The sequence below is a fragment of the Amblyomma mixtum genome, unplaced genomic scaffold (genome assembly GCF_055824585.1).
Source record: "Amblyomma mixtum isolate Tamu unplaced genomic scaffold, ASM5582458v1 scaffold_19, whole genome shotgun sequence".
In the NCBI taxonomy this organism is placed as follows: domain Eukaryota; kingdom Metazoa; phylum Arthropoda; class Arachnida; order Ixodida; family Ixodidae; genus Amblyomma; species Amblyomma mixtum.
This window is the reverse complement of record NW_028317716.1, coordinates 218,293-230,506: the sequence shown is the minus strand read 5'-3', so window position 1 is coordinate 230,506 and position 12,214 is coordinate 218,293. Positions and strand designations below refer to the sequence as shown.

General features: G+C 44.6%; 1 long non-coding RNA gene across 2 annotated transcripts; it reads left to right on the top strand.

Moving 5' to 3' along the window:
- Positions 1–892: 892 nt before the first annotated feature.
- LOC149324748 (uncharacterized) lies at positions 893–6,600 on the top strand. Of its 2 annotated transcripts, none has more exons than XR_016286707.1 (3): positions 893–1,304; positions 2,088–2,291; positions 6,348–6,600. It is a non-coding gene; the product is annotated as an uncharacterized LOC149324748 (long non-coding RNA). The 2 variants fall into 2 exon arrangements; XR_016286708.1 differs by having other exon boundaries at positions 899–1,304; positions 2,111–2,291.
- Positions 6,601–12,214: the final 5,614 nt, after the last annotated feature.

The window sequence follows — 12,214 nt, the reverse complement described above, 5'->3', positions numbered from 1 at the left end:
ACTGAGCCACAGAGGAGCTTCCAGTATGGAAAAAGCTAGGGTGAGAGCAGCCCCCACTTCGAGCACCGCTAAAGCACAGGCGCAGTGCCTCTTCCGCATCTTCGCTTGCATCTCCTTCAACGCAAACACGGTACGAAGCTGTGGCGAGGGAAAACGTGGTGAGAGCTGTATTTTCTATCTTCCCGTAATGCAATGACTAAGGAATCCTGGAATAAAGTGTTGGGTTTTAACGTAGTCATACGGAGTAGACGCGCGAAAGCATGTGTTCATTCTTCGCCTTTTCTTACTGCCATCAGCGGACGTGAGGCCGAGCCGAGGACCGCATAAGGCAGAGGCAAAAAGCAATCAAGGAAGCACACAAAAAGACTACGGTAGCCCGACTGTCGGCGGGGCTCGCTCGAGCAAAGAGCGTGCAAGGTGTCCAATGACGTCATATAAACACACACAAAACAGAGGCGATGCTGCGCGCAGCATTGAAGGTTTTGCGCGTCACGCTAGAGCGGCGTGCGAACGCTCGTGTTCCCTAGGTACACACACGTACACTAAATCGCATGAGCCAAGCTGTGTAGAGTACGCTAAGCCACACAATATGCGAAAATAAAAACCGAAACCAGTAGCGTTTGGCAACATCATCATCATTCCTTATTCTGCGACGCAGTTACGGGGAGCTGAGTTATAGCCTTAGAACTAGGCAGACAGTGCAGCCGTGCAGCGGCTGCGGCTTTCCTGGCCCCAGATGCGTCCCCTGTAGCTGCCCGGCATGCTGCCCGGTTTTCCAAGCTTTCGTTCGCAGCGCCGCCAGAAACAGATGGTTGTGAGTGGTCGCATTTTTTCACCGCAATCATTCCAATTTGCTGACTTTGTAATTGAAACAAAATATTTTGTCGTTTAATGCAACAAGTTTGTGGCAAAAAGGGCTTTATCAATTCTTTTTTTAACGCGTGTAAAGTTAGGCGACATTAGCGCCACCTTTCCGTTCGCTGGCGGCGGATTGCGAGTCTCATGTTGGCCGCGCGCTACACTATCTTTTTTAGGACGCTGAAACGACTCTTTGTTGGCGGGGTGCGACGGTTGTGATGTGGGTGCGTTTGTTCAGTTTGTTTGTGTTAAATATGCGGCCTCGTTAGTGTTGTGGTAGTGTGACTGAACTCGGAAGGTGACAGATGGCTCCAGTGCTGCGGAAGATGTTCTTACGCGCACGCAGTGCTCAAAAACTGCTCTGACGTACTGCACGCAACCACGCCGAGAGCGGCCGGCGCCCGATGCCCGATAGAAGAAACGGCTTGCCGTGAACGTTGACAAATGTAAGTACAGAACTGGAAAATGACTTCTGCGATGTGTCGGGGGTATGATTGAGGGCTGCGAATGCATTTGGGTTGGTCTTCACGTCTTGTTCGCAGTGAGGTGCAAAATGCGGGCACCACGCGATCGTTTGCAGAGAGAAGGTGTTCTGACACGCTCGCTTGCCAACTATGCAACTTTTAACCCGCCGCCTCACGCTGTTTGCGTCAGCTCCTCGGCGCAGGAGTTATGTGATAGAATTTCGTTGCACGCCGAGAACTATGGGGTGCTGCTTGATTCGTTATTCCGACTGAACAGGAGCAGCGCGTGAAAAGGAGACCATAAGAACGAAAAGTGCTTGTAGCGGCGTGCGTCTTTTGATTCTGCTGCCTGAGTGTTTACTGGATAAGGAGCATTGCCCGTTCTACGTCGCAGTCACATCAAGTGCTGTGTTTCTTGATAGTTCTGGTCAACGAAACGACGATTAAAAATAGCAGAACCATTCCATTGCAGTGCAGCTGAGGTAATCGCACAATGGAAGGTTTGTTGTCATTTTATTTTTTTACGTTCACTACATTTATGTCATTCCCCCATTTTCAGTCTGAAGCGATAAAAGTATAACGTGATTCGCGAATAATAGCTTTAAGAAAAGTATGGCAAGCTTTGTAAACCATTTTTTTGCTAACTATTGGAGGCATAGGTAATTAATAATTAGCCTCCACTCATGAACACATTGGACTGAACAGCTAGAGGTTTTAATGGGATGTGGCTTCTGTGATGTTTATGAAAGCATGGCTCTAATGCAGCCTTTCTTCAAATGCACCCGCAGTCAAGCCCTGTACAGCTGCTCCACCGGTATCATCACGCTACTTTTGCAGCAGCTTTCATCTGTCATCGAGCCAATGCTACCTCAACCAGAGGCAAATGACATCAAGACCTGCTGGTTCAGCCTATCAGCCATTGACACTGGATATCAAGCATGTGCCACTTGTAAAAGGATAGGTAGACAAGTGGGTATATTTTCCTTGTCTTTTTTAGCCTGCCAAAAATCTTCTGGTCCAGGCTCCCTCTCTCTTTCGTTTTTTTTTTCTTTTAAAAGAGGACCAAGAGAAAGGGAAAAGATATTGCGGGCGTCATGAAAGCACTCCCCTAGTCAAGTGCATTGTGTTATAGTGTGAAATGCTTTCTATAGTTTTTTCCCTCATGCCTCTCGTGCTTGGAAATCTTGACCACTGTATAGACCAAATTAAAACAATTATCTGCTTCATGACCTTTATACAGCAGTCTAAAAGCAGCAAATAAATTTTATAGGTTTACTTCAGCAGTACCTACCTCTTACAAGGTATGGCATGTTTGAAGTGAACCAGTGATGTGATAGGCATGGCCTAACGGGCAATGCATAATTGAATATTGGCGTTCAAGTGGAGCACTCTGCTTTAGAAGCATATTTGTTGCTAGCATCAATAATTGATACCTTACCAGGTTATCCTTGCATTACATGAAACCCTGCAAAGCTTATATTTTAGCTGTACAGAAGAAAGGTGCTTATTCGATGTCATGAGCATTGCTGAGGTTTTCTTTCACACTCCCTTTGTCACAACTGACTGCACTGTACAGTTGAAATGCATTTGGAATCGAGTATTGGTGCATTGTTTTTTTGTTCATGCTGACGTTCAGTTACTGATTGCATTACACTAGCTGAGCCTAAGTCAACAAATATTGCTGTGACCTTAACAAGACCCCTGGCTTTACTTGAACCGATGCATTTGATGTTGCCTTTCTCCCGTGCCATCAAGGTTTGTAATAAGCTGTGTAAATAACTTATTTTCTTTCTCGAGGTATTTATTGCTGCAATTTGTGACAGGTAATTTCCTAAAGAACAACCTAAGTGCACATTTTTATCTTCTTTGGAACACTTGTTTGCTTGTTTCCCTTGTATTCTTAACTTAAACAGATATGAGCAGGCCACAGCACTAGAGGGATGTGCTGCGGGACAAATAAAAGACTATCAGTCCAGCTGCTCCCTTAGGGGCACGTTTCTGAGGCTTTTATCGCTTGTAGTTCTATGCAGCTTTACTTACAAGTATTGTATCTGACGCAGTGTGTGCCTTAATATTTTGATGCATTTGCTTTAGAGTGTGCCACTCTTGCCCTGACGAACTTGGTCACCTTTGTACTCTTTGTTCATACATTTTCCCCTAACACCTGGTATAGCTTCAAATGATACATTATCTACAGCAACATGTGCATTATATTGCAATGTCTTTGTGCCATCACTTTTGAAAACAAAAGCTGCCTGAATTTTTGTGCAGACAAATCAGAAACACAACATAATTTTTATATTTTATGGCCTGCATGTTATCTTCATATGACTGGAATGGCTAAATATCTCTTCGTGGTAGCCTAATTTGGTCATCATTGTCATCAGCCTGACTACACCCACTGCAGGGCAAAGGCCTCTCCCATGTCTCTCCAATTAACCCTGTCCTTTGTCACTTGCCGCCACTGTATCCCCGCAAACTTCTTAATCTCATCCGACCGCCTAACTTTCTGCCGTCCCCTGCTGCGTTTGCTTTCTCTTGGAATCCACTCCGTTACCCTTAAGGACCAGCGGTTATCTTGCCTTCGCATTACATGCCCTGCCCAAGCCCATTTCTTCTTCTTGATTTCAACTAAGATGTCATTAACCCGCGTTTGTTCCCTCACCCACTCCGCCCTCTTCCGATCTCTTAACGTTACACCTATCATTTTCCTTTCCATAGCTCGCTGCGTTGTTCTTAACTTAAGCTGAACCCTCTTTGTTAGCCTTCACGTTTCTGTCCCATAGGTGAGTACAGGTAGGATACAGCTGTTGTATACTTTTCTCTTCAGGGATATTGGTAAGCTACCAATCATGATCTGAGAGAACCTTCCATATGCGCTCCACCCCATTCTTATTCTTCTAGTTATTTCCCTCTCATGATCCGGATCTGCGGTCACTACCTGCCCTAAGTAGACATATTCTCTTACTACTTCCAGCACCTCGCTACCAATTGCCAACTGCTGTTCCCTTGCTAGGCTGTTGAACATTACTTTGGTTTTCTGCATGTTAATTCTTAGCCCCACCGTTCTGCTCTGCCTGTCTAACTGGTTGATCATGCTTTGCAGTTCTTGTCCTGAGTGGCTTAGCAAGGCAATGTCATCAACGAATCGCAAATTACTCAGGTATTCTCCATTAACTCTTATCCCTAACTGTTCCCATTCCAGTCCCCGGAATACCTCCTGTAAGCAGGCATTGAAGATCATTGGCGAGATCATGTCTCCCTGCCTGACACCTTTCCGTATTGGAATTTTATTGCTGACTTTATGGAGAACTATAGTAGCTGTGCAATCGTTATAAATATCTTCCAATATTTTCACATAACACTCTTCCACACCCTGATTCCGCAATGCCTGCATGACAGCTGAGGTTTCCACTGAGTCAAATGCTTTCTCGTAATCAATGAAGGCTATATATAGGGGTTGGTTATATTCTGCGCATTTCTCTATCACCTGATTGATAGTGTGAATGTGGTCTATTGTCGAGTATCCTTTACGAAAGCCTGCCTGATCATTTGGTTGACTAAAGTCCAAGGTTGTCCTGACTCTATTAGCGATTATCTTAGTAAATACCTTGTAGGCAACGGACAATAAGCTGATTGGTCTGTAATTCTTCAAGTCCTTGACGTCTCCTTTCTTATGAATTAAGATAATGTTAGCGTTCTTCCAAGCTTCTGGTACTCTCGAGGTCACAAGGCACTGCGTATACAGGGTGGCTGGTTTTTGTAGCACAATCTCTCCTCCGTACTTCAACAAATCTGCTGTTACCTGATCCTCACCTGCTGCTTTCCCTCTTTGCATTGCTCCTAAGGCTTTCTTTTCTTCCTCCTTCGTTACTGGCAGGATGTCCCATTGCTGTGCTCGACTGCCTCCCTCAGTAACTTGATGATTACATTCGCTACTATATAGATTTGTGTAGAATTCTTCGGCTAATTCAACTATCTTATCCATATTGCTGATGACATTGCCCTGTTTGTCTTTTAGCGCATACATCTGGTTTTTACCTATGCCCAGTTTTCTCCTCACTGATTTTAGGCTACCTCCGCTCCTTAGAGCATGCTCGATTTTCTCCACGTTAAACTTTCTACCTTGCGCTTATTTATTAACTTCGATAGATCTGCTAGTTCTATCCTGTCTGTGGAGTTAGAAGTCCTCATGCTTTGGCGTTTCTTAATCAGATATTTAGTCTCCTGAGATAGCTTGCTGGTATCCTGTCGAACCATCCTACCACCTACTTCTGCGGCGCACTCTGTAACGATAGCTGTAAGATTATCATTCATTGTTTCAACACTGCGGTTGTCTTCTTCAGTTAAAGTGGAAAATCTGTTTTGCAGCGACAGTCTGAATTCCTCTACCTTCCCTCTTAATGCTAACTCGTTAATAGCCTTTCGCTTCACCAGTTTCCTCCGTTCCCTCTTCAAATCTAAGCTAACACGAGACCTTACCATTCTGTGGTCGCTACAACGGACCTTACCGAGGACATCCACATCCTCTACGATGCCAGGGTGTGCACACAGTATGAAGTCTATTTCATGTTTAGTCTCACCATTGGGGCTCTTCCACGTCCACTTCCTGTTTGCTCGTTTGCGGAAGAAGGTATTCATAATCCGTAAACTATTTCTATCTGCGAACTCTACTAATAACTCTCCCCTACTGTTCCTAGAACCTATGCCATAGTCACCTACCGCCTTGTCTCGAGCCTGCCTAATTAGGTGTAACACGTTAATGTCAGTGCCTATGAATATCATTCAGTCTTCGAATGTGGGGGCAGAATTGAACACAACAGCATGTTATAGCTTTTTCTTGTTCAAGGACGCATTACATTTAGTTCTAGTCTTGTGACTGCTGCTTATGCTATTACTCAGCAGCCTTATCAAACTCACTCGGAGTGCTGCATTTTAGTGCACATTTAACTGATTGTTGCTGCTCCGTGTTTGATTCTATTAGAAGTTACTATAACTGTATACTTTGAATGTTTTCTTGTGCAGTTCTCTTGCTGCTGCATTCTGCCATGGAGAAGGCTACCTGTTCGTGCACACGTCTCATCACTAGGACGCTACCTCTTCCACTGGTGATGCAGACAAGTAACGACAGGGTTAATTGGAGAGGCATGGGAGAGGCCTTTGCCCTGCAGTGGGCATAGTCAGGCTGATGATGATGATGAACAACAAGCAGGCTGCCTGATATTGAGGACAAGTGTCAGGATAGTGCACCGACAAAGTCGCTTAAGCATTTCTGTGCTGATGCATTTTTATTAAAATCTGCTCATAGCTTAATATCTACATCCATGGGGACATTTAGCATATGTTTGGCATTTGTTTGACTTTTAATTCGCTAGTGTTTGCAGCCTTTAATGTTGGTCTTAAGACAGTGTAAGCATTGTTTCACTCTGTGGGATTTTTTAGCTGTTTTGGAGAGATGTGTGTGTATGCATGCAGTTTTTTTCCACGGGTTTGTTATGTGGCTCATGGAACTTTCATGTTACAGAAGAAATTATTTCGTTTCTGTGTTGTACAGGAAAGTGAGCAGTATTTATATGCACCAGGTGTTTCAGGGAAGAATAAGTAGTTTTCAAAAATATGGCTTTTGCTGCATAATATTACCAGTGTTAGCAGACACCAGAAAGCCGGTGAGGTGTATTTAGTAAGCTGGTTAACTAATTTCTGATAATTAACTTTTTAACTAACACAGGTTTGCAACTGGTTGCAGTTAGAGACTTTTAGCCAGTTGTTCGTAGTAGCCATATCAGTTTCTGGAATGTACAAAACATGATTACTTTCGCCGCTGTGGCTTGACAAAATTTGGCTGCATCGTGCGAAAATACATGCGCTTTTGAAAGCACACAGGGAAAGAAACCCCTCCAGTGCATGTAACTGCTACAAATCTCTAATGGCAACTAGACGCCTAACTCTGATAGTGAAGGAATCATATTCTTAGCAGTAAGAAACACTCACAACACCAAGACACACACACACACAGGACACCCGCTAGACTTCAACTATCTTTACTGGACACTTGTACAACATAAATATGCATCACTGAGCACACGCAGGTGCCTCGTCATCCGCAACAGGTCTAACTACGCCCTGCCCTCTCCTGCAAGGCATACGGTTGCGCCGATAAACAATCTCTTTTTCTGCCGACACCAGGGAGGGAGTGCTTACACATGTCACCCGCCTCTTGAATACGAAAGACTTCGATAATTTTTCTTTCTTTTTTCTCGGCTCCCAGGCCTGATGCCGATGACGAGGCACCTGCGTGTGCTCAGTGATACATATTTATGTCGTACAAGTGTCCAGTAAAGATAGTTGAAGTCTAGCGGGTGTCCTGTGTGTGTGTGTCTTGGTGTTGTGTGTGTTCTTACCGCTAAGAGTATGATTCCTTCAAGCCGTTACCAACTAGCCCAACTTAATGTTTTAACAAAGTTTCTGATAGTGAAAAGGTTCATTAATAAAAATTAGCTAACCAGCTTATTACGTAAGACTCTTCACAAGTTTTCTGGTGCCTGCCAACACTGGTAATACTATGCTGAAAAAGCCATACATTCATCTCAAAATACCTGTTTTTTGAAAATTACTTAGTCTTCCCTGAAACACCTCGTATATATGTAAGAAAAACCTAACGGTATTTAATTGACGATGTTTTGGTTGGAGGGCCAGTCGTTTTCAAGTGTACTACAGCATTTGAAGCGCACAGCTTTTGTTTCGAATGCTATACTATACTCGAAAAAGGCTGGTCCTCCAGCCGAAACATCGTGCATTAAAACCTGTTATGTTTTTCAATTGCTGTGTGTCAGTCATTGCTACTCAGAGGGAACTGAGGGGAAGCGTGCCGAAGGCAATATTCTGTTCCTCTATTGTTCTCCATAAAATATTTTGATGCATCATGCATGTGTTGTAGCGCGTATGTACACTTGTGCACAATAAATGTAATAATTTGCATTTTGCTTCTATTATTCTTTAATCACTCCAGGATAGTGTTCACAAAATGATTTTGAAGTGATAAAACTATGTTGGTAAAAGTGTTGTACTGTGTAGTTAACATACACTTTTCCAAAAGTTGATGTAGGAATTATACTTTCTTCGTACTTGAGTCTTTTGAATAACGGTGGCCAATTGTCGGAAGACCGTTGATAGGGTGTTGGTAGACATTGTCGGTATGTGGTTGATAAGAAGTGTAAAGACTTTCTATGTACTTGAGGCTTTTGGATAACGGTGGCCAATTGTCGGAAGACCGTCAATAGGGTGTTGGTAGACATTGTCAGTATGTGGTTGATAAGAAGTGTAAAGACTTTCTATGTACTTGAGTCTTTTGGATAACGGTGGCCAATTGTCGGAAGACCGTTAATAAGGTGTTGGTAGACATTGTCGGTAAGGGGTCAGTAGGAAGTGTATACAAACTCGATAAGGGGATGATAGGAATTATAAAGACTTTCTATGTACTTGAGTCTTTTGGATAACGGTGGCCAATTGTCGGAAGACCGTTAATAGGGTGTTGGTAGACATTGTCGGTAAGGGGTCAGTAGGAAGTGTATACAAACTCGATAAGGGGATGATAGGAAGTGTAAAGACTTTCTACGTACTTGAGTCTTTTGGATATCGGTGGCCAATTGTCGGAAGACGGTTGATAGGTTGTTACTACAATGTACAAAGGCGTTTAAAAGACTTTCTATTCAATGTTGATAGGTTCTATTAACAATTGTCGAAAGACTTTCTAAAGAATGTTACTAAAAATTTTTGTAAGGGATCTGAACATAAGCGAATACCGGTACGCTGACAGTGTGACAGCCCAGCGCTGCAAACGCGCTGCTGCGATAGTCGGAATACCGGTTTTTGGACCCAAGATTGTTTGAAGCGGTTTATGGTCGGTGACTATACTCCGTTTCATACATCAGGTGCAACACTGTCAAAGCTAGCGCTCTTTTTTGCGCAGCCTGCATCCGTGACAGAAAATAGTGCGTTGCTTGTGGTGAGCGAAAAATAACAAATGCATTGCCGATAGCCTTCGTGGATAATACATTTGTCATCAGCGTGACAACAAAAGATATTATTGCGAGCGAATCGATCGAGATCTGTGATTTTGTATTTTGCGTTTGTCATCTTTTTCCATTTCACGTTCTCGCTGTCCCCGCTCGCCGCCGTGTTTACTCTTTCCGTCCGCTTCCCTTTCAATTTTGAGAAAATGGCGTCCCGCTGAGCGGCCGCGGCCAGCTCTTTCGTGCACACCAAGCAAGTAATTGCGAATGTGTTCTGCCGCACCAGGATCCGTTTTCCGGAGAAGTCTGTTCGAGAAGTGCTGAGTGCTGTGAGCGAGGACACCAGAGTATCTCCCCGTAGCGTTGCCAAAATCAAGGCGGAGCGTCTGTGCGGGTCTGTGCCGTCTCCGAAGAAAAGACTTCGCGACGTGAAGATTTCAAGCTCGCGAATAGTCAAGAATGACAGCTTCACAGTCCATGCCATCCGTCTTAAAGTGCACAGTATGTACGCGAAGAAGGAAGTCCCAACACTGGGCAGAGTGCTAAAGGCTGGCATTGAGGACGACGACCTGCCGAACTTCAAGAAAACCACATTGTGGAAGTTGATGAAGGACATCGGATTCACATTTCATAAAAGAAAACGGAATCTTGCACCGATAGAGCGAAGTGACATCATTGCCTGGCGTCGCAGATACCTGCGGGCGATCAAGGAATTCCGAGGACAGGGCAGGTACGGGTCGTTCCTTCCTTATTTTCTTACGCAGCACGTTTAGACTGGCTTCACATAGAGCTTGATGTTAGCTTTGCAACCTCGTAGTCGGAACAGTGAGTGTTGCTTCAGGATAACACGTTTCGAAGAAATCGTCTTAACCACGTTGCTGTTGCCGACCTTTTGCGGAGTGGTGATGTTTCACGACCAGTTTTGCGCTACGTTTGGGCGGGGCACTTGTCTGCATGAGTCAGATTAAATCGCTGAATCCCAATTGGTGCGACAAGCAAAAACAGCAAAACTGCCAAAAATGTAGCACTGCAATGGGTAGTGCCATCTCGTCGACGCCGTAGGAACGAATGGTCACCCACTGTACACTGCCAGGTGCTCCGGTGGTGCGAGTTACTGGCGCTACTGCTGCGAACGGTGGCGATTTTTGTTCGCAGTCGCCGCGAGTGAAGAGATTTCAAACGTTGCTGAATTAGTCCAGTACACCATGCAAACATACAGTGAATATAAATTGGCTACCAAATGCCGCATGGGCGTGAAATATAAGCCCGAACAAGGGAGCAATTAAGCTGAGATAATTCTTTTTCTCGAGTGTCTTTGAGCGGCTGTTTGTGACACAGGGGTCAGCAGTGCGTTTGTTGCAGTGCATTGCCTACTTACATGCTGCAGCGTGTTTGTTTACTTACAAGCATTGACTCGTATACTCGTTTGTTTTGCATTTACAGGTGCATCGTCTACCTAGATGAAACCTGGGTCAACGCAGGGTACACAAAAGAATACATCTGGCAGGAAAAGACTGTAAAGTCATCTCAGGATGCCTTCCTGAAAGGTTTAACAACGGGATTGGCCGCGCTTTCGGGCAAATGAGCCCGTTTGATTCTTGTACACGGTTGGAGCAGTGCGACAGGTTTCGTGGAAGACACTGCTGACTTCTTCAGAGCAAAAAAGGGAAACCACGGTGACTACCACTCTTTTTGCCAAACATTCCGACCAATAGCATTGTCGTCATGGGCAATGCTCCATATCATAACGTGGCTCTTGAAAAAGCACCACTGGATGTTTCCAGAATAAACCATTTCTCGCAAACACTGGGGGGTCAGCATTTTTTATTGTCCTATCTCATTTATTGTTTGCTCTTTCGAAATATTTTTACCTAGCGTTGTACAACTTTTTCTGCATTCTTACTTGACGCTCCCACAGCTTGGAACTCTTTTTACCTGACTGCACGGGAAAACAGGCCATATCGAGGTGGTGTGTGTAAAAATAATTTCACCCGAAAGTTACAGACGGCCACTTGTTAATCGGGCCACAGCGGAGCACTCAGAACTGTCCTAATTAACTAAACCCGACGAATGAACGTCATCTTTCGCACAAACCTCACGCTTGCATCTAAAAAGTATAGTCGCAATGCTGCTGAATCAGGAAGAAAACCGCTACTGGTGACCAAAAGCCGGTGCGAGCTCATTGACAACGAATTTCGGACAGCTCACATTAAAGCGGTATGCATCAAATGAACAGATGCATGCAGTTCATTTCAGAACACGCCATAATATTCAAGCGATTCTGAACAAAACGAGTTTGCTCATTCAAGTCATGCGAAATTCAACTTGAGATGCAAAAAAAATGTGCGAAAAAAAAGTTTCACCACCCGGGATTTGAACCCAGGCGCCCCCACTGCCTGTCGACTCCCCGGAGCGGCGCGTTAGACCACGCGGCCACAAAACATCGCGGAGTGATACATTTCTCTTTATTTTTTTCTGCGGACTACTTCCGCAGCCTTCACAGCGTTGCACATGATGTGTGAAACGGAGTATAATCTGAACAAACGACCGAAAATGTAGAAATCAAACTTCTTAACACCAAATATTATTGCAAGGGCCTCTTTCTCAAGCTGGCTGTATTTATTCTCGGCATCGGTCAAGGTACGCGATGCGAAAGCGATTGGCTTTGTGCTGCCATCATCCGAAACATGAGAAAGAACCGCGCCTAAACGATAGTGCGATGCATCGCATGATAGCTGCAATTGTTTACACGGGTCGTAGGGTGCCAAAATCGGCGGAGAGGCTAGCAAGCTCTTTATCTTGATGAACACTTCCTGGCAACGCTCATCCCAGCACCACGGGGCGTTTTTACGTCGCAGCCTGAAAAATTGTTGTGCCACC